Source organism: Bombus vosnesenskii, unplaced genomic scaffold, assembly GCF_011952255.1.
Source record: "Bombus vosnesenskii isolate JDL3184/JDL3185 unplaced genomic scaffold, Bvos_JDL3184-5_v1.1 scf7180000013311, whole genome shotgun sequence".
NCBI lineage: Eukaryota > Metazoa > Arthropoda > Insecta > Hymenoptera > Apidae > Bombus > Bombus vosnesenskii.
This window is the reverse complement of record NW_022882959.1, coordinates 430869-455494: the sequence shown is the minus strand read 5'-3', so window position 1 is coordinate 455494 and position 24626 is coordinate 430869. Positions and strand designations below refer to the sequence as shown.

The 24626-nt window shown below is 36.3% G+C and overlaps 1 protein-coding gene and 1 long non-coding RNA gene across 6 annotated transcripts in view; one reads left to right on the top strand and one right to left on the bottom strand.

The window, feature by feature from the left end:
* Window positions 1-2417: 2417 nt before the first annotated feature.
* The window catches only part of LOC117234895 (potassium channel subfamily K member 18-like), a 32238-nt gene continuing 10029 nt past the window's right edge, over window positions 2418-24626 (top strand). For 4 of the 5 annotated variants that reach the window (XM_033496469.1, XM_033496472.1, XM_033496471.1 and 1 more), the window contains exon 1: window positions 2418-3865. The gene's annotated coding sequence lies outside the window, so the exon portion shown is untranslated. The remainder of the gene's footprint in view (window positions 3866-24626) is intronic. The other variant, XM_033496473.1, reaches the window with a different exon arrangement.
* On the bottom strand, window positions 13112-23467 carry LOC117234908. Its single transcript, XR_004493586.1, has 3 exons — window positions 22943-23467; window positions 21271-21572; window positions 13112-13328 (listed from the first exon to the last, which is right to left on the bottom strand). It is a non-coding gene; the product is annotated as an uncharacterized LOC117234908 (long non-coding RNA).

Here is a 24626-nt window from a genome sequence, read left to right as displayed (position 1 = left end):
GCGTACCGACGTCGAAGTCTTAATTAGGATCGCTTTGGCTATGATAAGTAGCAAAATAAAAAAGTCAATAAACTCTTCCGGTATTCGTCCAATTTATAAAGAAGAAATATATTTGTATATAAAATTCTAATTACAAATATTCAGTAAAATTTAGGTAATTTTACTGAAAGTGACGAAGAAGCTGGTCGTTTCCAGACGCTATCGCCTTAACACGTTCTTCTAGAGAATAGAACCCGGAAAAAATGACTTGGAAGAAAGAAAGTCATAAATCATAACGCTCGTCGTTCCGACACAACTAACTTTATCCTACAATTTTTTGTATCGGCAGAAATAATTACGGTATCTATAGGTGCAAGACAAACGACTAACGCTTCGGACAGTCGAGAAAAAAGCTGGAGAGACAGTGGCTTAAAATACGTTGCCATAAGTATTCGCAAACGTTTGGAGATTGATAAAAAAAAAGATCGTCTAAAAATTCCTCCTTCTCAAATACACTTTTATACGTGTACGTTGCTTTTTCGCTAAGCCTCTCGAGTATTCCGTCGATATATGTATACGGTATACAGTGATAGTGGAATATCCTCTTGAAACGATGGGCTGCTTTCTCTGAAAGCGAAGAAAGAAAACGCTTATGCTTATTTTTCTCGGCCAGGCTTCTGTGTGCTCGCTCCAAAGATGCACTAATGCCTGATTTCTTCGAGAAGAGTTTCGTGGTCGTCGCTAAAGCGACTTCACCCGGGGCTATGTCTCTCTAAAGCGGCCTTTAATGGCCGAAAAAGACGACACGGTCTAACGAAAGTTCGTGATATTCGCTGATTCGCTAGCAACACTCCAGACATCCTCGACACATCCTCGAAAAACCTATTCTACTCCAAATACGAAGGTTTATTTAAGTCGTAGAATTTCAGTGACCGTTCGCTTCGTGCATACTTTGAGCAAAGGAGAACGATTTTATAAGAAAATTCGAACGATTTCTTACAGGTTATCATTCAACGAAGATTATAAACTTTTATAATATTAACTTTGATTTTAGCAAAAGTCGACTGCCGCGATAATCACAAATATTTGCTTGCTTCCGAGCGAAACTGCTTTATCCTTGAATAGGATAATCGCGAGATAAGTTTAATGTTGTTCGATGAACACATTTCTACGGAAAAACGAATCTTTTACGTTTTTCGCTGAGAATTACCATGTAATTCACGATACATGACTGAAGCGCCGATTCCAAATTGCAAACATATGGATTTCCAAATACAAATTGCATTGCTTTAAACACCGTATTAAAGCATCAGGTAGCTAATGCTACGATATACGCTCACGGAAAAGATCATGAAACAAAGGATTAAAAGATTAGAGCAGAAAGTCAGTGAATGGAGAAGCGGCCATGTTCTCGTGAAGGGGTACACGCGTGAAAATTATGATTCTATCGGAATCGACGCGACGTTTGTTGGGCAAACAGCGAAGAGAAAAAGATGATTTTCGTTTCTCCTTCTTTCCCCCTTTCCCTTCGTTTCTCTCCCTCCCTCTCTGGGGAAAATTTGAAAGAGCGGAGAGCATGAAAGGGGCAGAAAATAAAGGGACCACAATCGTCGAAGGTACAAAGACGAGTTCTTTGAAATTCCAACGCCCGGCTTGGTCGAGAGAAAAAATTAAAAAAAGACGTCGTAGGCACTTCGAACTAAAAGAGGAAAAGAGAAGAGAGAGGAGAGACGCAGCGAATTACCTTGTACGGAACGTTATATTTCGGCGGAAACTTTTCGTTTGTCCGACTTTTTGAACGATTAAATCGCCTTTCTGTTCGTCAGGCTCGATACACCGCCGGTTGTCGTCGCTCTTCTTTATCGTCTCTTTGTCTTCTCTAACCGAGTGGATAAAATTTGTTTAAAAAATCGTGAAATTTGTCCTAGTATTTAAGCAGAAGATATTACTCGTGTTAAAGCTCGGTAGCTTGAAAGTTCGAATGAGAAAATGTTTAGAAAGATATTGGAATATCGATTTAGATTAATTCAACCTTTCCATAGCGTAACGCGAGAGAGACAAATTAGAAATTTCTAGTTTACCTATAAATCAGGCCGATCGAACGGTTAACTGCTTAAAACAATTCTCAGAATTGAACGTAAAAGCTTTATTTTCGAATAAAATTCATTCTTCCGACGAATCACAAAAAACCATTAATTCGTTCGTATTCCAAAAATTTCTATCGACAACCTTCGATCTCCAAACCCCTCGCCATCTTTCAACCATCAAATTCCACAAAGGAAATCCTAGAAATAAAACTAACAACGTGCAAAACTCCGTATCATGTACAAAATTTCTAAGCATCAAAGTAACCAAAAAGTCTAAACGAATCATCGACTGTAAAAGCTAATCAAGCGTCCCACACGGCGCGAGATCCTCCGGTTCCATCCACTCGAACGAAACCTAACCTGGAAAAAGCCCTAAACAGAAGAAGGCTCGTGGCCTCGGCCTTCGACGACCCATTGGCCGCGGAGGAGACGAAGAAGACAGTCTACCAGAGGAATCACGCTACGTTTACGGTGGGGGAGTAGCGTTAGAAGGGGTGGAAGCGGCAGGAGAGGCTGCTGAAACGGGGCTGCGGCGTTCCTTCATGCGACGATCTGGCCGCACGAGGCCGCGCTGGCGCAGCAACCTTCTTCTCCACTACGTTTGCGCGTTGTGCACCCTTCTACGGGGTGCGTCCGTGCCGGCAACGCTGTTCATGGACGGCAGACAGTTTCCACGGCACTCGACGAACGCCGTTCCCCGTCCAGTCGTGACGAAGCATTCCATTCGACCCTCGAAACCGCGACGATATCGCGTCCGTGATCCAACAAGTCGACCAAATCATCTTCTCGTCCTCGTCGTCGACCCTCAATCGCTGAAAACGCGAGAATCTTTTTGAAAGAAGCATCATCGTGGGTCGAACACGCGACTAGCATACTCCGAGGATGCTGCAAGCAACGTGCAGCAACGTGGCAAGCTTCTGAAGCAAGATCTCTTCCAGTGGAACCTTCGTTGGATCATCTCGTCTCTCCCTGGATCTGCTCGTTTCTTCCTGACTCTTGCTACTTGTACGGGCTCGCGGAGATGATTCTCCGAGAGATTTAACTTTCTCGTCGATACAGCCCGTGTATTCTACCGGGAAAACCCAGTTTGGTGAAGTAAATCGTTCGTCGGAGAAAGATTTCGATGGTCGAACCGGTTGCTTGAGACGAATAACAGATGACAGGGTCGCGGATCGATGTAAACGACGAACAGGCTCCGGGCTCCTCGATCGCATCTGAAAGGTGGTGGCGAAGGGCGAAATAGCCGAGACGTGCACGGTTGATCGACTTATCGAAACGAAGATCCCTGTGTCTCGGGAAAAAACTCGCGACAGTACGAGGTGAGAAATAAAAGAAGCTTCGGCTACTTCTAAATAAGAAGTGTACTTTGAGAGGATTCTATAAGTGTTCTCTGAGAGGACTCTATAAGCGTTCTCCGAGAGGATTCTGTAAGTGTCTCTTGCACGTCAGATTCGGATCAGACAGATTTCCAGATCCGTCCAAAAGAAGCGAGTTACAAAAGATTTTAAGGAAACCAGGTATAATTAAGAAGCTCCTGATGCATTTGTGAGCTCAGGTTTCTATGAGATTTTTAATTAAACGAGAAAAGAAAGGATTTTCTATGTAACGATCGCGGTCGAACGAAGTTTTACGAGATCTTTTATTTGAAGAGCAAAGAAGGAATTATCTATGTAAAGATTGGATCGGAACAATTCGAGGAGCCGAAGGAAAAGTTTGCTACGCGTCGGTGAGGCGATATGCCCGGCGATACGACTGTGGGAAGTTGAGGACTGGCTTGGTACGGGGCGATCGCTGCCAAGGTAAGTAGCAAGTTACGCGACTCGAGTTTTCAAAGAAAAGTTTTTCGAACGTTTCCGAATCGATGCGCCACGCCGGCCACCACAACCATCGGCATTTCGTACACACCTAGCACACACGAACACACGGTACGGCCTCGTGCATATCATCCCGGAACACCCAGACGATTTTTATCGCGTTGCACCAATTCCTACTCTTAACCTGTTAATTCTTAATGGGTCATCTTTTTACCAAAGATTTTCATGATGATTTGGAAAATTATGGGGAAAAATGTACTTATTATGTCGTTTTTCTGTGACGTTTAAGTGAAAATGTAAAAAAAAAAAATGAAACGGAGCAATAAAGTATAGGATATTTATAAACAAAGAAATTATATCATATTATATTATAAAAATCCAAGTAACGAGATAATCTGTCTTTTTCGGTTAACAGATTAATACCTATACCTCAAATGCACGAGTATTTGAATATCGGATGCAATTCGATCAAGAACGAAAGTTTCTCTACTATTAATTGTTTACCCCTTGCCCTAACTAGGATCGATAACTCGATATTTTTACTATTAAACGAAACGTAGTCGATAAATGAAATTAGTCGCAGTCACTGCAGTTGATGTCGGTAAACTTAATTTAGTACTATGTTTAAAGGAAATTATTTTCGTCTCACAAAGCACTTTCTTACCGACAAATCATATCGAAAAAGCTATGAAAGTGTAAATAATCATGAAACAATATACCCTAATCAATCGCATGAAACATACACATCTACCACATGACTCAGTCTATTCGGCAAAACAAATTTCGAAAATACTTTAATGTAGTGTTAAAACATTCTTTTTTTAATTTAAATCCCTGATTATCGAAAACAAGGGTTTTATTACTAATTTCATATTTCACGTTTACTCAAAAATTCCGAGGAAATTGGTCCATACTAATTAAGAAATATATTTTCAATAAATCTCACTAATTAATCCAAGTACTCGTTTACGCTTCCATACCTTCGAATAACGGACTGTGTTTATCAGTTCGGTAACTTTTTTCATTAGTCAACATATATTAAAAATTATTCCTAAAAAATTATTCCGCGGTAGCTAAAAAAAAATCTACTATTTTTTAATTTTCACCGATTAATTCAAATCCTCGTTTACCCTTTCATACTATAAAAGGACTACGTTATCGGAAATTTGCTAATTCTTTAAACATTCGAAAATACTCCAGAGAAATGATTCCAGTGAAATGATCTGTCAAGAATTATTTAAAAAACGATTCCACTTACCCAAGTTCTCGCATATAAATTTTCCAAGAAATTCCAACACTATAGTTACACCGATAGTTCTATATGTAGGATAAAATCTCATTAATCGATATTTAACTTTCATATAGAATTTAAATTTTATTAATATTTAATTTTTGTATAAAATTATAATCTAATTAATATTTAATTTTTATATAAAATTTAAATATCATTAACACGTTCAATGCAAAGTCGATACATACATGGAAGAAACGCGTGTATGTATTCGAGCGATATCCCCATCGAACGTGTTAAGTGATATTTAATTTTGGTACGAAATTTAGGTCTCATTAAGTAATATTTGATTTTTATATAAAATTAAAATCTCATTAACTAATTCAAATTTTCTCTCGGATTTTATCTTATCTGGTTCCGTGGAACATAGGACAAGATTCTATCGTTCGTAGAATATCGGGAATCGAGTAGATCGACGTTTAACTTTTCACGATGGGCGCGAGGCGAAGTAATTTCGTCCCGGTTGTCCCGTTCACCGTGTTAACAGCTTTCGATAAATGTCCCGTCTTTGTTGGCTCGTCCGGCTCGTTTTATGCCCGTCGATTCGTCAGCGAAACACGCTTTTACCCGCGAACAGATCGAAACTGCTTTTATCGAGTCACATTTTACAACCGAAAAACCGATCTGCCCAGTATCCTCGCTATCTTCTCTCTTAATACTTTCTGATCAATACCTGTCCTAAACTCTAGAACGTAGACTCTTTCGAATCTAGAATAGAATCTAGAATGGGAAATAAACAAGTTTTATGGAGTTTTCGATGAATTGTTATCAAATGTTAACGATAATGATTTTACATTGATAATATTGGTAATATTTCGACTTTTAAAGTTCAGATGTAACGATATGAAAGCCTGCAAAGTTTAAACATCGCGATATCATCATTTACGAATTCTAAGATAAACTCTAAGCACGGTAATGTGATGATCTTTAAACTCTAAGGATGCGATCAAACTGCAAAGATAGTAACAAGAAACTGCTATTAAAATATTCTCGCTGGATCGCTTCTGCTATTATCTTCAAAATTTTCTGCCTTCTAATTATTTCATCAGTACCTTACTTTTGCAATATTCTTGATACAATGATACAATAGATAATAATTTAGTCGAAATATCCTATTCAAATAATAATTCAAATAATACTACGATATAGTATGATATAATATAATAATAGTAAATTAAATTAAGATCTACATCAATAGGCTGAATTTCTCGTAACAACGTTAACTGTGTTTCATTAGTTCTGTGTTTCGTGTTACTCTTAATAAGTAAAAATCTAAATATAGTAGTAGAAGAATTTTCTTATGCATGACAGTACAGACAAGCGGTTCGCATAAATAAAGATGTATCCCACGAGGGTACGTTTTGTACATTCTTAGCAAGATAGCACACATATTATGCATTCAGGCAAGCAAACGGCTAAAACTATAACAACAGGCAAATCGAATTTCTTGAGCCCTAACAGCCGTAGTGGGAAAAGAGCGAAGCAACAAATATAACAGAATAAAACAGAAAACAAAAGTTAAGTATTTCATCGTATATATTCCCTATATTAAAAACATTCTAGTGTTTATTTAGAGTAATAGTTACAAACTAAATTTGATATGAGGACTTTTCTCATTTACATGCTCGGCTGCTGTCTCTTTTCAAGGAATTTTAACCTAACAAATGAAAGAAGAAGCTGCAAAGAATAGATAAGAAATTTTTAACCGGATGTTATCCTTAAGCAGTATAAAGTATAAAAAATGTTAATATCTTATTACATTTCTCTCGCAAATTCCTAAAAACGTACATACCCACGTACCTCCTTCATATATCCCCAAAGATTTTAAGCTGGCAAGTAAAAAGGAGAAATTACGAAAATAAAAATTTCCCAACTCCTTAAATTTTATTAAAAGAGGTAAGGGATAGAAAACAAAAATTCTTAATCCTATGTACAGCAATTTCTCTCAGAATAAAGATCCTAAAAGATCCTAACCATATATAAAGAAAATTAGAACGGTAGAAAATTGCTACATAAGAAATTAACTAACCGCAGGTTTTTCTCATATATCTCCAAAAATCTTAATCTGGCAAGCGAAGGAGAAGAAATTATGAAAACAAAAATTTCTTGGTCCTTTAAACTTTATACACTCTACGCGTCTCAAAAAATCTCAACCGTGAAAAGAAAAGATAGAGAACTCTAAATTAAAAGCTTAAAAGCTTCCTAATCCTATATACATTTCTCTTGGCGATCCCTAAAAAAAAACCTAACCAAGCTGGAAGAAAATTAGAAAGAAAAAGGAGTGCTACGTAAGAAGGTGACCCCAGTTTTCCACAAATACTGCTTCAAAATCTTCGCAAAACCAATTTCCATTTCGCCCTATCCATCAAATTCCCCCTCGTCTATAAATTCATCCTCGACTGTCTTTATCTCGCGAAACAAGGATACTCGCGTGAAAGAAGCGTCTCCGGAGTCGATCCGACGCAAAGGACGAGTCTGTCGATTCGTCAGTGAAATTCGCTTTTACTCGTCGTAAAGGCGCAGGCGTCACTCGCGCATAGATAATTCATAACGACGAAGCAGGCCTATAGTTGTCGTATTCCAGCACGCAGTTTCCTTCCAGCGACCCTTCTCCGCCTTTATTTTCCTTTTTCCTCGTTTCTTCGTCCTCTTTTCTGTTTTATTTCCCTCGCCTTCCTCCACAGTCAAGGAGAATCTCGCAGCTCTCGGATCTTTTAACGTAATTGGTTGCCGGTTTGCGCGAGAAATTATGAGTTTTCCTCCTTTCCCGCAAGAATATTGTTATTATTCCTGACTTTTGCGAGGGAAACGAGATTCCCTGGATACACGAAGCATCGCTGTCTCGAGGTTCTTTGAACGCGGACTCGATAAAAGTGGTGGTTCGAAGAAAGAGAGGAATTTCTGGAGATTCTTTAGATTTTCGTGCCAATCGCGTAGGCCATTAGCGGATAATGGTATTTTTGGGAATGCTGTCTGCGAGATTTAAGTAAAGGAGAATAATTATTTTCGAATTTTCCAAAATTTACTATTATAACGTGCTATTTTAAGCTTCCAAACTCTAGCGAACTAAAATCGTTTATTTATTTTAATATCGCTTTCCGTTCTTAGCTGTTAAAGTTAGCAATTTAAACGCATTGACAGAAAAAGATTTTGCTGAAAAATAAATTAAACGTTGTATAAGTTTTATAAGAATTCTATATAGTTATATAAAATATATGTGAAAATTGTAATCGTTACAATTCCCAAAAATTAAATCCTAAAAAATATTGAATATGAAGTATATTGAAATATCGAATATCTGAAATATCGAAAAGAAGAAAGAAATACACAAGTTTCTATAAAGAAAGTTTTCAAGGGTAGGCCAAATTTTCTATGAATATAAAGAAAAAAGAATATAAAGAACATAAAATGTAAAAAGTTCGAGGTGAGTCGAATACTTGCAGAGAATTAAATATTTTACAATACAAATAGGGTATATTTATTTTCTATGTTATTTTCAACGATACTCGAATTTTCCTAGATTGCCACTTAATCCGAACAACTTCTATTCGAAATAGTTATCGAAATAACGCATGTGTAAAGAGTTACGGAGGGAATATATAGGTCCCGGTCATAGCGGTTCGAAACGTGTCTGACAATAGACGATCCATTTTCCCTTGCACTGTTACATTTCGCTTCTCCGTCGTGCTTCTTTGTTCGGGTCAATCATTCCCTCCGCTATATTTAGCTGTATCCTCTTAATACATCGATGCATTATTTTGAAGACTGTACCGAATAAAAGTCACTTGGATTAATGAAAGCACCGTCAGCAGAGCTTCTATTTCAAATCCTCAAACGTTATCGCCCGTTTATTCCATTTCGAAGAATAACTTATTCTCCCTCTTTGTATGTAAAATCGCCGAGCTTTTTACACGATGAAACGTAAAAAACGAAGAGAAATATCATTCGTATCCTTTCACAAAAACTTCCGCAAGTATTCCTGTTTACGTGATTTATTTTATATCAACGTAGGATATATATTTTTGTAGACTAAATTATTATACAATGATGTATAAGAAATTCTTTTCCAATTTGATATATTTCAGGAATCCCAACTATCACTGGCCGTTGTTATGTTCAATCATAGAGTTCGAGTATCGTTCCTTATTTGAAACATCTCTTAGTAATATCTAACAATTTTCTCCACAGCGGAAAATTTATAATAAAGTAGTAATTTTATGATATTCTACATACTACTTTGCGATATAAACGTGTTTTAATATTTCTTCTGACCCGGAATATTTTACAACAACAAATAGAGACTTTGCTCTGCTTCGGCTACTTTACGAGATCCAAAAATATTTCTTTCTAAACATCCATTTATTTGAACTAAACTTTCGCCAATGTTGCGGTCAAACGAACTCTTGTCTATAAAAATTGTTATCTATCTAAACGTCAATTTCTATCGTATAAACAAAAAATTATAGCAAGCAGAAGCAAGAAATTGCCATCGTGTGAATTCCAGTTATACAAACTATTTGTCTTTCGTACTCTTTAGAATTTTTAGTCGATGAAACAAATTTCTCTGCAAGTCGCATTTCTTCAGTTCTATCCAATCAAAATACGAAATTCCATAAAAATTCGCAGTCAAGATACGAATAGTATCCCTATAACCCTACGCAGTGGACCTTCCATGTCGGATTCGATTCGAATTTATAAGTGCATATTCAAGTTGATCCCATGGCTACATCTCACGTAAATATTGTACATATCTACGTGTCTTTTCCCTTCTTCAACGCCAGTTTACCGGAAGTTCGAGGCTCTTGAAGTTTTGAAACATCTCAACTTGACCTGATTGCCTGTTGCGTGTTGCCATGCCTTATTCCATCCATCTATTTCACCAACCCTTTCTCACCCTCTCTGTCTTCCCCATCCTGCAACATTTCGAGAGACTTTTAACACTTCTCAATCCTTCTCACTCCGCGAGATCGTTAAATCTTTCAAGATGCTCCTCGATCGATCGACAACAGCGAAGAGCAAACGTTTCGATGGGCCAGGCATTAAGATTCCTCATCCACGGGATCCAGCCGTATCTTTCGTCTTATTTATTTACGCTACTCCATTAACGGTGGACGAGCTTTCCACGAGCATTCGACGTCTCATCAATTCGAAATAATCGATCGATTCCGAAGAATTCGTCGAATGGCGATGCCGGTAGGAAAAAGACGGCTAATCGGATATTTCAAATTCTCCGTTTTATTTTATTTTCTTCGATATAGGGAAGAAAGAATTTTCATGGAAGTAAGGAATGCTAGAGGAATTGTATAATAAATAGTTGGTATAGCGTGCTACGAGTTATAGAATTTTAAGAATAGTAGGAAAATAGTTTGCCAATTGTGGAAAATTCCAAAAATCGTGGATCGACCATTTAAAAGTTTAATACACGCGATAGTTATCAAAAATACTTCTACGTATTCTTATTAAGAGTTTCTTTTCATCTCGGCTTCTGCGTTTTATTTTCATAGCGTTAAATCGTTCTCGTCGTATGAAAGTACTTTAACGCTATACTATATCGATCTTTGTAGACTGCGGAATCTTTCTGCACGTAATACGATAACTAATAGCGACTAATTCCATCATCCACAAACCACCGTTTATCAGAAGAAGAAAAAAAATCCTAAAGACAAGGGTGAAACCATGGAAGAAGTAAAGCGACTCGTTTCGAAAACGAAGTTTGTCAGAAAGCCTATTTACGTTCGCGATTCTCACAGTTTCCACCTTAATTACAACCGACGTTGTTCGTCCCTTAATGAGAACAAAGAGCAGGCTGAATATTGAATTTCTGGCCAGGCATTTTTCCCGACTGAACGAAAATCCTCTTACGGCTTTCACGGGCGGGTATCGCGCGCGTAAAGCGCGGACTCTTCATTACGCCATTGTTCGTCGCGTGGTCGCTCGTTGTTTTTCTTTTTTCCACCCCTCTTTTCCCACGCTTTCATCCCTTTTTCTACCTTTTGTCCTGCCACCCTTTCTTTTCTCCCCTACTATCTCCCTCTCTCTCTCTTTTTTCATGACCAAAAAATCGTCGGCCGAGCCTTAACCGCTTTGAAAGTGCGACGAGAATCGCGACCGAAAGTTACGTTACAAAAATCCTGCAACCTGCGAAGAAAAATATTCTACGCCTATAATCACCTTTCTGTTTTCCTCATTTTTCAGTTTTTCCGTGGCTAGATGATTTCTATGTGGCGTTTAAATTTCCGCCGGGATAAACTAAAGAGGGTTTAGAAGAATTTAATCCTCGGTATTTAATCTTATAAAATTACGTTAAGATTAGATGGAAGATTAGATAGAAGATTAAATTGAAAAATACTCGTAGAAAGCGCTGTAAGTGCCAAAGTTGGAAAATTTTACGCCTTTACCGGGAAATGTTCTCCTTAGCGATGAGAATACAGAATGTAGTACAGAACTTAAGTGCAATTTACCTTCTTAAATATTTATTAATAATGTTAGAAGATGGTGTCGTTGGTATGTCGATCGCCAGATAGCCAAGCGCCAAGGAACATTTTTGGCGCAAAATTTTAATTCGAGAGATTTATTCGAGCTTTATATAGATTTCGTAGAAAAATGACCGTAGCGTGTATTAGTTTGCAACCAAAACTGCATATTTTGACCACGGTCACGTAATATTCAAATATTTCGAAATATTCGAACGTTGAAAATCCGTTTGTCCTATTCGTTTTAAAAATACGTGCAACGTTTAAACCAATCAGGAACCCTTAAATATTCCATTGTATGTATTTGTACTAACAATTTCAATCCCCACTAAAAAAAAAAGAATTTATTCGATCTATTTTGGTGCGTAGCTAAATAAAACAGCCTAAAAGACACATCCAAGTTTTATTTTCCATCGTTCCGAGGGCTGACGATCGCGAAACGAACCCCTCGAATCTAAGTTTCGTGTCGCAAACCTCCATCTTCGTCTCCAATATCCTTCAAGAACTTTCCTTTCGTTCTCGAAATAATCCTCTTGAAACACCTCCATAAAGAAAATTCCCAGTAAAATCAAGAAGTTAATCGACGAAGGGAACATTATTTCGAAGCGCCACCGCGAACACAGTTTCGACGACGCAAGGAAATGAGGAAAGTTACGATCCGACGGGGAGGGTGGTTCGGTTGGAATAAAGTAGGGTGGTCAGAATGGAAAACCGTGTCGTTCGAAAATATTTTCTCGCGGCGTTTTATCGAGTTTCTACCATTCTTTCCGTTCGAATGCGCTCGCCGTGAAAGGCGTCGCCAAAGGTGGATGTTACGCGAGAACCTAGCCTCGGAACGTTCAAAAGTTAAGGGCAGGTCTATATATCGCGTGATACGTTGGAAATCCTATCGTATCGCTGGGCTGTCTGCGACCGAAAACTTCCGGATGGCGCGAACTACCCCCTCCTGACCCCTCTTAATTTATTTATACAGGGCGTCCCATAAATTTTTCCGCACAAACTTTCCCGACCCTGTCTTTTACGAGTAAAAATAAAACGAACTGGTCGAATATAAATATTCGTGAATTCATTATTAAACCATTCGTCCTAATCGCTTCTATGTATAGGTACTACTCGTTTCTAGACGCGTTTTTAATTTGCTTTTTGCTTATTCTTTAGGATAAAATGTGTGGATTAGTGGCGGAAATTTGGATTTTATTGAAATGGAATAAATTTTCTTTCGGGAATATTACAGTAATGATATTGATAGTAATAATGATAGTAATAACAATGATGACGATCTGTTCAGGAGCTGTTAGATGAATAAGCCCTGTATTCTGTATTTTCAAAGACATAAATGTACGTTTTTTAAGTCGTGCCACTATCAATGCCAAATTGGTCTTTACCAATAATACTATCCAAGAAAATTGTATTCGAGATTTTAGATTACAATTTTATATACCATGCATATTCTGTTTAAATCTTAATGTTAACAGAATACCTTTCTGTATAAATAAAACTTAACTCACCTATCTACACTAAACTTGGCGAATTCAATGCACCTAGGCGAGGGAAACAAATGGGACTCGACTTACCTAGCAAAAAGATAAACCGGATAGTCTTGGGATTTAATCCTCCGTCATCTGTTACTCCGGAAGATTCAAGAAACAACTAGCCATTTTTCTTGTTGACTTCCGGCGCACCGCTACAAGTAAACAAATAAATTAATCGATTAACGAATTTAGAAAAATATTTAGTCGATCGAAGGAAAGGATATCGCAAGTAAAACGCGTATAAATATGAACGCGTGCTTCACACGTTACAAATAGATATATAACAGTTATCAGGGTGTTAAACGATATAAGAACTCTTACACTATAATATTTAATGTTTAAAAAATCTGTGAGCCGATTGAAACGAACCTGTTGAAGTCGTTCGAAAAACAGTATTCTGTCAAAAGAATTCGTTACCCAATATTTCCACGTGTCAATCTTTCCCCATCATCCATCATAAAATGAACACGAAAGACAAAAGTCGAGTATCAGTTCGCTGTAAATTCCTTTAAAGCTTCGCCAACCCTCTTCTGTCTTATCATCAACATCAACACACTAAACACCAACCAACCAAACCATTCCCACTCAGAGATGCTTCCAAACAAGAGACAATCCAAAACGACGAAGAACCTAGAACGATTAATCGTAAGAGGTGGTAACAATGGCGCTATATAACTGGCGATCGTAATCATGGAGCAATTTAATCAGTCGCGAGAGAGGAGTAAATAATAGGCGGCTACGGAAGTTCTTTCGGTTTTCAGATCGTTTATCACAGACAATAGCATTGTCTTTTTCGAGTAAATTACGATTAGACCGTGGATTTGTATACACTTTTGTTGTATAATTGTTGCATAATTGTATAATTTAAATGAAAGAAATTAAAGAAAAGAAAGAATTAAAGAATATATAAAATTTCCAAAATACAATACATAAAAATATGTAAAACCTCCAAAGTATAAATATGCAAAAATATATAAAATTTCAAGGTAGCATGTTTCTAGCTAGAAATACGCAGAACTATGTAAACCTGCTCGCAATGCCGTAGAGCAAGCAATAAAATATACTGCTATATGAAATTTCTAAAGAATTTCTTTCTCGTTACAGTATCTGGAGGGTGAAATAAATCTCCGCCGAATTTCTATTTGTTTAGGAGGATTGTTCGATAGAATCGAGAATCAACGATTCTTTACAATAATGAAAATGTATTAATCACGTGGGAAACATATGAGAAAGAACGGTGCAATTAAATGAACAATACATATATATATATATATCCTATATACATAAACACATTATTATTTACATAGAAAATGAATGGAAATATCGAAAACATTCTTAATCTTTTTAAATTGGCAGAGCATTTGCACCCGCAATAAATCGCTGTAGTCTCGATAAACTAAAATAATCACGTTGTATAAATAAATAAATACATTCGGTAAAAATAATAGACACCGGTGCACGCGTGGATAATTTTCGCTAGAGTAATAGCAAGATAAAACTGTTGGTATTTGTAATTATCGTTTAAGAAACGAGAAAATAAAGGATGGATAAGAGATAAGGATGAAGAGAGGAAGAGATTAGAAGAAGGAAGGCATAGAAGCAGGCTTTTTATCCTCGGAGCGGCACGCTGCAAGAGCTTCTCGTTCGCAAATGAGGTACGAGCGTCGAGATAAGGGTGGAAAAGCCGCGGGCCAACAGGGTCGAGCGTACACGCGAATAAAGGGCGATCAAACGCGATAAAAACTCGCCTCGAGAACCGATAAGCCCTAATTGAATGTTCCCTCTCGATTTTAGCCGGGCCGTAAAGCCGGAAACTTTAGGCGTGCCCGAACGATAACCCTGCCAAACCCTGTTCACCTCGACACGCGCCACCGCGACTCCCTTTTTTTCAACCGCAACTCAGTTCAATAAGAGAAGGTTAAGGGATGATCGGTTATAAACGAAAGATTAGGAACTTTCGAGAAGGCAGTGGATCCGAGGAGCGCAGTTAAGACTAAAAATTGCACGTTAGACGAAATGAATGATTTTTAAATTCCTTTGAACAGCTTCTGATTATGGAATCATTAAGACTGAAGTTAACAAATCAGACAGGACGAATGGATTGTACAATACATTCCTCTAAAACGTCTACGGTTTGCAACTTTGGAATTATTAAAACTGCAATTGACGAATAATTTTTACACTCCTTTAAGGATGCCTTTGGACTATCGATATAAGTATATCGTCGATATTTAAAGGTCTTCGATTAAAAGTACCAATATGCATTGCAAATACAATATTTATCGGTGAACTGCAATTTCGTTGAGAATTTTGAAATATCGATAATATTATTTTCCGAACGCACTCTTCAGCTTCTACAGTTTTTGGTCTTTAAAATTATTCAGAATGAAATTGTCAAATCAGCCATTTTGGCTGATTTGTACATTCGTCTAAAGGTACTAGAATTTTTTATTTTGGAATTATTAAGAACATGCAGGTGTTTTTTTTTAATAATATTAATGTGTACTTTTATCGGAAAATGTGTAAAAATGAATATTGACTTGTATAAAAACGGGGAACACGAATACTTATTTTCATCGTCGTTTTAATTTTTATATAAGGAAATATGGAAATATTTAGTTGCGTTAAGTAAAACACGTAAAATATAATGCAATTGCGTAAATGCATCTTCAGAAGCACATTACTCGAAACAAGATGACTTTAGATTGCACCATCCACAATGAGAATAATCAATCTAGAGAAGTTTACGGCTTACGCTTTACACCGTATACAAATTGAGTGATATTCGCTTCATAGCGATAGAATTGCAAAACTTCGCCACGTGTATAAGTAGTATCGAGAAACTGCCTCTGGCCGCTATAATACTAGGAAATTTTTACTTATCGCTTCTTCTACATTCAACTTCATAGAAATTTAAATTTCCACTGAACTTTTACCGAATAACAAATAAGTTTTCAAATTGAATAACTTTAAGCTAGCCTGATTTTAATTCCAGTAATATTTGAAAGATATTACTCCACGTAGACGTATACGTGTGTTAAAATTTAATGTACTTTTAAAGAGATTGTTAACTTATCGATTTTGAATTTTGCATATTGATGTATCAATATCATAATCGTAAGTTTTCCGATTTATTATCTTTCTATTTCTTCAATTCCTTAGCCGAAAGTTTCGTCCTTTTCGTGATCCTATCCCCATTAGCGTAGTTCCTCAATCTCACAACACTTTCCTTCGCAACATTTATTTCCTCAAACATAAATATTATAATCTTCGTAACCACCCTCATATTTCCACTCTTTCAATTACAGAAATATTACGATTCTTTTCCTATTTCCATTTTGCTAGTCACAAATTTCATAATCACGACTCTTTCCATTACTTCATTTCCTCAATTTCAAAATTCGTTCCCTTTTTATAGCGGCTCGATGACAAACTTTGAAACAGTTTCCCTTTCCAGCTTCGCAACTACTTCATAATTTTCATAATCTTTCCCACCGTCCTACTTTGTCAATCAGAAACTTTACAATTTTTCCTCGATCAGAAACTTTCCAATTTCTTCTCAATCAGAACTTTCATAATTTTTGCAACACTCTCTATTTTCTCTTCTTTCAATGCCAAATTTCGCGATCTCTACAATCTTATCTTACCTTCTTAATCATAAATTCGTTGATTGCAATCCTTCTTCTTTTTTATCTTCAATATCAATTATAAACTTCACAATTTTTCCACCTTCTCAATCACTGAAATCAGTGCATCGACCCCAGCGTATCGATCATAAATTTCATAATTCACGCAATTCTGCCCATCTTGTCCACTTCCTTAATCTCTCTTGATTTAAAAATTACGTCTACGTATCATTATTTACAAAACTGCAAAACCACTACATACCATTCACAAAACTTACCCTACGTACTATTTTACACTCTCTTCGACCACTAACATCAAGGGGAATCTATAAAAAGAGACGGAAGACAGTCTGACACTCGAGTAGAACCACTCGAAACCACGAATAAGAAAAGATTGAACGTCACAAAAATATTGACAACAGTCAGAAGTAGGGATTATAGGATAATCCATGTGTAAGAATAGACGTCGACCATCAACGTCACGATGTTCCTTTAGAAACATGAAGAATCAGGGCACGGATAAAGAAAGAGGGAGACAGAAACTCGAGTGGGACGCGTATGCACGAATTAAAGAGCAACGTTCATTAGTATCGCGACGGACTGTGAAACGACCGAGCTATTAGACGCTTTTGATAATTAAGAGACCACCTCTAACATCGATAATTGCTGCCATTAGTTCCAGCAACAACAAAGAACGAAATAAATCCATTTTAAATATAAAACATCTAAAACTTCATAAGACAACCCTTAACTATTATTCATGCAGCTATTTCTTCGCTATAACTTCAAAATAATATTTAATCGTTATTAGCATAGTCTTTTTTATTACAAAATTTAGCTATTAATCATTACTCCACAAAATAAAATTTAATTATTACTCGCATAGGCTACACTATTATAAAATTTAACTATATTGGCTGTTACCTCACAAAACAACCATTAACAAGTTTTAACTATTAACTATTATTTTACAAGATAAACTTTGTCACTATCAGCTATAAAACGATCAATTTGTAATTTTTTACGGGAACTTTGTAGATTTATAACGTAGTTTGGAAATATCAATTCAATCCATTCTATTCTATTCCTATTAAAATATATATATATATATAAAGGTCTTGTCCCTTCCTTGCATTAAGTATTCTTTCACATATCTTTCATTTTATTTTCTCTGAAACAAATTTCATACTTTAGTGATTGATAGTTGTAACGTTAATGGATAAAGTAGTTATTATCGACAAAAAAGGAGTTAACTATGTAAATGCAATAATAAAAATAAAATAATCTACCGCATCTTTTATCGATAAAGGATACATAAATGAAAAGCTTTGATGCAAAAAGAGATTTACGGTCGAGCTAGAAATAGACGAAATCGTTCGGGAAAATCGAGTGAGGTTGCAGAGCGAATGGATAGAATTGAGACCGTGGTAAAACGTTGGAGAAGAAACGTTAGTCGGAAGAGAGAGTCCAATGGTATTTCGCCTTAACCCCGCCTCGCCGCTTTTTCTCTCGACTTCCGGCCTGTCCTCCAACTCGAAACACTTGATAAGAAAATAGAATTTCTCGGTGTAAATTGATTAAAGCGGCTTTCACACGGTATAGTAATGTTTTCAAATAGCTCAGATTGCTGTTAACTAATTCGATCTTCATCTGAATAACTACTATTGATAGAAACGTTATAGTGAGCTTGGTATGTACAAAATTATATACTTGGTATATGCAAGGCATTTATCTTGCTAGGATTTTGGAATTTTTATATTTCAATTTTACTTAAAAAAAATCTTCGGCTACTTATTAATAGTAATAATTTATAGACCATGACAACTCCGATGCTCATAATCGTAATTAACAAAGCACTCTAATCTTATTCTTAAAAATCTTATAGAGTTCTCAAGATCTCTTAGAATTCTTACAAATTCGAATTGATTAATTTAAAAAGGGAGAAAAACAAAACCCCGAAGAATCTAATAATTTATATAAAAAGATCTTCAATAATTTACTAACGTATAACGATAAGTTACAAACCAATAAACTCCTGAAAACTTCCTAAACTCCCCCGAAACTAAGATAAAGAAGAAAAATTTCCACAATGCTAATAACTGAAACCACGTAGTTCAAGATATCGCGAACCGAGTAACTACTAACTATTAAGTTTCGTATTCCCGCGACATCCTCCAGCCATAGGAGCACAGAAACTCTTTCAAATTTTATTTTACGACTACCATCTGAAATTTCAACCGACTTGTAATTTGAATATTCTATCATAAGGATAGTCAAACTCGACATTGGAATGCTGGCACCTATTCATCTACGAGGAGTTTTCACTAGGATATATAAGGAGTGTGTGTGTGTGTGGGTGCGTGCATGTGTGTAATTGACGTTAAGAAAGCAGATTAGGTACAAGGTAAACGTAACTGTTATTCGTCTAGCAGAGATTCAGTCGACACGACAAGCAGATAGTTACGAGCTCGTTATCTCGCGCGAGCAGACGCATTTAATTCGAGACACTTGAACTTTTCTCGCGAACACGAGAATTGCCAAGCTCGTTTTTCCAACTGCACGACGAATACTCGCTCCGCCCGGTTGGAAGAAGTGGACGGTACCTCGAAACAGAAAATATGGACGAGACCTTGGCTGATGAACATACATATGTATGTGCAATGTGCATGTATGAGGTCTGATTTGCAAGGGAAATGTTGAATTGATTTGGCGAGAAGAAAGTACAAGACCGTCGCTTATTTTACATTTTGAAATTTTAAAGTGAAAAGTGACATTTACTGAAACTAATAATTCTGGAATTTTTTGATTAAAATTACTCCCAGTTCTGAGAGCTGTTCTCATTCCGTAACTATAAATGGCGATGACTAATATAAAAAAAATATAGATCAAATAGGTATTTTTTTTTAACTACTTCTTCCAAAATCCTAGAAATCCTCCCATTAAAAATTCGAAATATCCTAGGCGCTAGATTCCAAAATTCCAAGATTCCAAACCCTAAACTTTCAGCCCTAATTATTATCTACATCCAGCTAAATCTCAAAAAATCCTGAATCTTAAAACACTCAGCGCTTTAAAAATCTTTTAATAGTTCTATAAATTCCAAATGTCACATTTCAAACATGTTAAATGCTAAAAGTTCCACAAATTCCAAAGATTTCAAACTCTGAACTCTCTACCAAAATACCAATCTACATGCAACTAAACCTCCAATCAAAGGTCATCGCACCTTAGTTTACGCTCTTCTAATGCGAATCTACATCCAGTACGAACAATCTGTCTAAACTGTAGCATCCACCCATCACGAACCTGGAGAAACAGAGAGAAAGAAAAAGAGAGAGAAACGAAGATGTTTCAAGTCAGGCTTGATTAAAAGGCATCTCTATAAATCTGCTGGCCGGCAAGCGGAACCGTAAAGGGTCCTTTAAACGACTTATTGGTTCTCGACCTATTTCCTTAAAGGTTTCCGTGACTTTCCGGCTCGTCCCTCTCCCATTATACGCTCGAAAAGCCTTCTCTTCTTTGCAGACCACGCCACATCGAGTCTGGACATCCTCTAATTGACGATCCAGTCCCACAAGGAACGAAAAATTTCAGCCTTTCTACGGGGATCATGCTACCTTCTCGCGTCCCAAGCTTTTCGTTAACGCGACACGTTCCTTTTCTACCCTTTTTCTAGCCTCCTCTTAGAGAGTTCTAGATCTCTCCCTTTCTCTGTCTGTCTGTCTCTCTCTTTCTCTCTTTTTCTCAGCGGAAATTCGGTCCAACGTCTCTTTGTGTCCCTCACTCTACCCCAGAGGCTGCAGACTCCCACGCCTCTAGCTGCTCGGGCTATCGATTGCGAGCTGCCAGGGCCACGAAGACCCCTGGCTTGGCTTCGTTGTGCTAACTCGTTACGCGGTGTTACCGCGTGTCCCGATTATACTCTGGCAGAACCGGAACAGACGGTGTGTCTGCACCCACAGTGCGATACGTGTATACGTATACGTAACGAGCATTCACCATCATTCTTTTGAGTTCTGTTTTTCGACGGTTTTCGACTTTTCTTTGTGGCCATATGAAGTAGATTTTTTTAGTTTGACCGTGGTGATGAGTAGACCTACAGATGTTTACGCAATTTACATTTTTTATGAAAATAATTAAAAAAATGAGATCTAAATAGAAATTTGCTTCATCTACTAAATATCATGATAAGCGATTTACTTTGAATATTTTATATAATATTTTTGCATATTATACGCATTCCGTGTTTTTCGGAATTTTTAATTTGTGAGCACAAACATACGTTCAGAAATATCAGAATACTTTTAGAAAATGAGGTAATAACTGTATTACAAAATTTAAAAACGTCATTATATCAGTAGGAGAATAATATATCCAAATAACGATTCAAATTCAGAGATCATGCAACAGAAAAGGAGCTAATAGATAAAGATAATTAATCCATCTATTCTCCTTGCCATAAACCAACCTCTCGTTTGTTCTTCCGCCATCATCATCGTTTAATTTTTCCTTTCTTCCTTCCATCATCTCCGTAACACCTTATCGTGGCATCTACAGCTCATTTTGTATCTACTTTTTCATGCCAACTTCCTGCTTTCCGCGTACCGCCGCTCGTTATCTCCACCAGAGGCCCAATCCACGCAAACGTTTCTCCTCGTTGCTGGTCGATTCGTCTGTGTCCGCTCGCTTTTTCCCCTCGTACAATATCAAAACATCTTCACGAATGCATAACGCATAATCCTGATCGAACAGATCGGCTCGCGAGATAAACTGAAACGCAGAGGGACAAAATTTAATTTTACAGGTCCGCGTAATTGAACAAAGCAGCTTTGAATTGATTAATGTAGAAAAAGAAAGAAAAACGGGAAAGTCTGATAACATCTTCGACTGGTCAGGAAATCTTCGACTACTTACTAAAGATACTAATTTAAAAATCGATAAATTGCTAAAATTTGAATTTAACAAAATTTGTTAAAATTTTCTAACGCTTCAATCAATCAAACGAAGAGACTGATAATATGTATAATTGATAATAAAATACGTATAGTAATCGGCCTAGTTGCGTGGAACATCCTGTACGATAACAGGAAAGGACGAATAAACGAAATTTCTGCATGCATCGCTGTATTCTCGGTTAGAGACCGCGAACTTTGGAAGGTGCTCTGGAAATCGGAGAATTTCGATATGAATTTCATGTTGTAACAGAATTTGAAACGAAATTTGCGAGGAAAATCCGACGTTGCTTCCAAAGTGTTCTCGTGCAAACAGTTTCGATATTTGAATAAATTACTAGTGGCTGTTCGGAAACGCGTAGAAAGGTTTCGTGAAGTTTGGCTATGCACTGCGAATACACGATTTGTCTATGCAAATTTGTATGGAATTATTGACCTGTTATAGGATGCTTACTGCAAAAAGTATAATTTCACAGAGAAATGTATAATTAATTAGACAAATTCCAATAGAGGCATGGAATTTAAACAATTTTCAAAATTATATGTTATTATTAAATACAATGACTAATCTCCTCTAAAAAGATTTAATACAATTAATAGAATTTATTCTACTTAAATTACTCTACTTCGTACACTTATTATTACTGCAAGTATTTGTGTATACTGTATAGTTATATGTTCGAAGTTACGCGACTACAGTCACAGTTACAGCCATCCCTCGATTTAGATACATCTTCCCGATTTACATCGCTTGCACTAAAGACGCAAAAACCATTTGTTCTAACAATCAAATTCATATTCCCGTGCTCGATTCACTTCATGTTTTTTAAGATACGTTACATTCTCAAAGTATCGCCAAGCGTTGTCTCTTGTTGATAATCAATGAAATAATAATCAATAATGCAATTAATCTAAACCGCCGTTCACTATGTTAATATATGTATATAAATTATAACGAAGTGTTAAGATATGTGTATACGTATATAACATATATAAGTAAATATGTATATACATATGTATGTGTATTGACTAGTCAATATCAGTTAATATCAAGTAACTATTACTTCAGACCCAATTAATATACGAGTGCGAGGGGTTACTATATTTATAATATAGAACATAGGAATGTATTAATATAGTAATATAAGAGAATTGTACAGTAGTATAAACCAATATAAAGTTTCTTACTTGGTACGTTCGATTTCTGATGCTCTCATAACCTCTATTGTGGTACGATCGACTACATCACGGGGGAGCTATTGCTTAGACGCGATTCACTTGGATTATCTCCGGCGTGTTAATTAGTTACGCGCGTTAGAGCTGTGTCGATTGTAGCGCTGGGCTTGCAGCATCAATTCCAATTAAACTGGCCTATCCCCAGAGGATTGCGATTCCTTCGCGTTTACCACCTGACAACAGATGCTCGGACCGATCGCATAGTTGCATCTTGCATCTCGAATAGCTCGAGAATGTTACAGGAAATGGTTACGCCATCTGCGATAAAGGAAATCGAGCGTAGAACGAAATATCGACTCTTATGTAGCTATGGTACAGCTATTTACTTCAATGTTGTTTACTATCTCACGTTTGAAATTTGCATAAAGTGTTAATAAAGGAGGTAGAAGAAATTCTTGGAAATAGGTAACCGATTCTATTAATTCTTATCCTTGCACAATCAAATTACAGATATAATATGAATAGTTAATGAATACTACAAGTACGGTATAATCTATATATATATCTCAAAAAGATAAGAATTTAAATTTTAAACTACACTTTTGGCAAATCTCGCAAAATCCTTTTACCCATTACCAATTTATTAGTTTCTTACTTAATTATTTTTCTAAGCAATATTTTAATGTAATGTTTTATATTTTCCCTGCAGTCAATCTTCTATCTTCCGTAAAAAAAATAATTTTTTAAGAACGTTTATTAATTTCTTAAGGATACTGCTCCAAGGTAACTGCTCAAAATCTTTTCTTCGTCAGTTAACAATTTTCTTGTTTCTTTGAAAATCAATTTCTTGCTGTAATATATAATTTATCTTTTGAAAATTCTCTTTTCCTCAGAAGAGATTTTCAAATTTTTCTGAGAAATAATATCTTGACGTTTTTTATTAATTTCCTGATAACGTTATGATGTAATCTTCTATCCATCAAAATCCACCTCGAAGCACTTTTACGCTAAAATTTCTGGTGCATGAGTCCCATCGGTTAAAACATCTTATCAATCATGAAACAAAAAGGGAAGATCAATTTCTTCATCAATCAAATTTTCTTGGAGCAGGAACAGGCAGACGCCTCCACATTCGGCCGACCGATCTTTCCACGTCTCCTTTTTATTGAGTTTAGCTGAATTCGTCTCGATTCAACGTGTTCGTTGAATCGTAAATTCTCGTTCCACGTGATATACAAGGTGTTTCAGAGTTACAACTCAATCAAGCAACATTATTATATTATTCAGCCAGAACTCGAAACACGAAATATAATCTAATTCAGAATAAATGAAATACGATACAATACAATTCAAGCGAAATCAATTATAACACAATATAAACTAAAATTGAACGAAATACAATATAGTACAACTAAAATACAATGCAAATGAAAATAAATGAAGTAAAATACAACTATTGCCAATACGACCACTTGATCCTTTAAATGAGTTGCTCTTTAAACAGAAACGTAAGTATGAATTTTAAACACTTTTTACATGAAACGATACCTTTAAATAAAAGAATTATTATCCGAATGACGAATCAATCGCATCTTCACCAGTTAACAGATTAATTATAATTTTTATTGTATTGTATCGTATTTCGTTTAACTTTAATACAATATAGTATTATGGAAAAATACAAAAAATATGTATC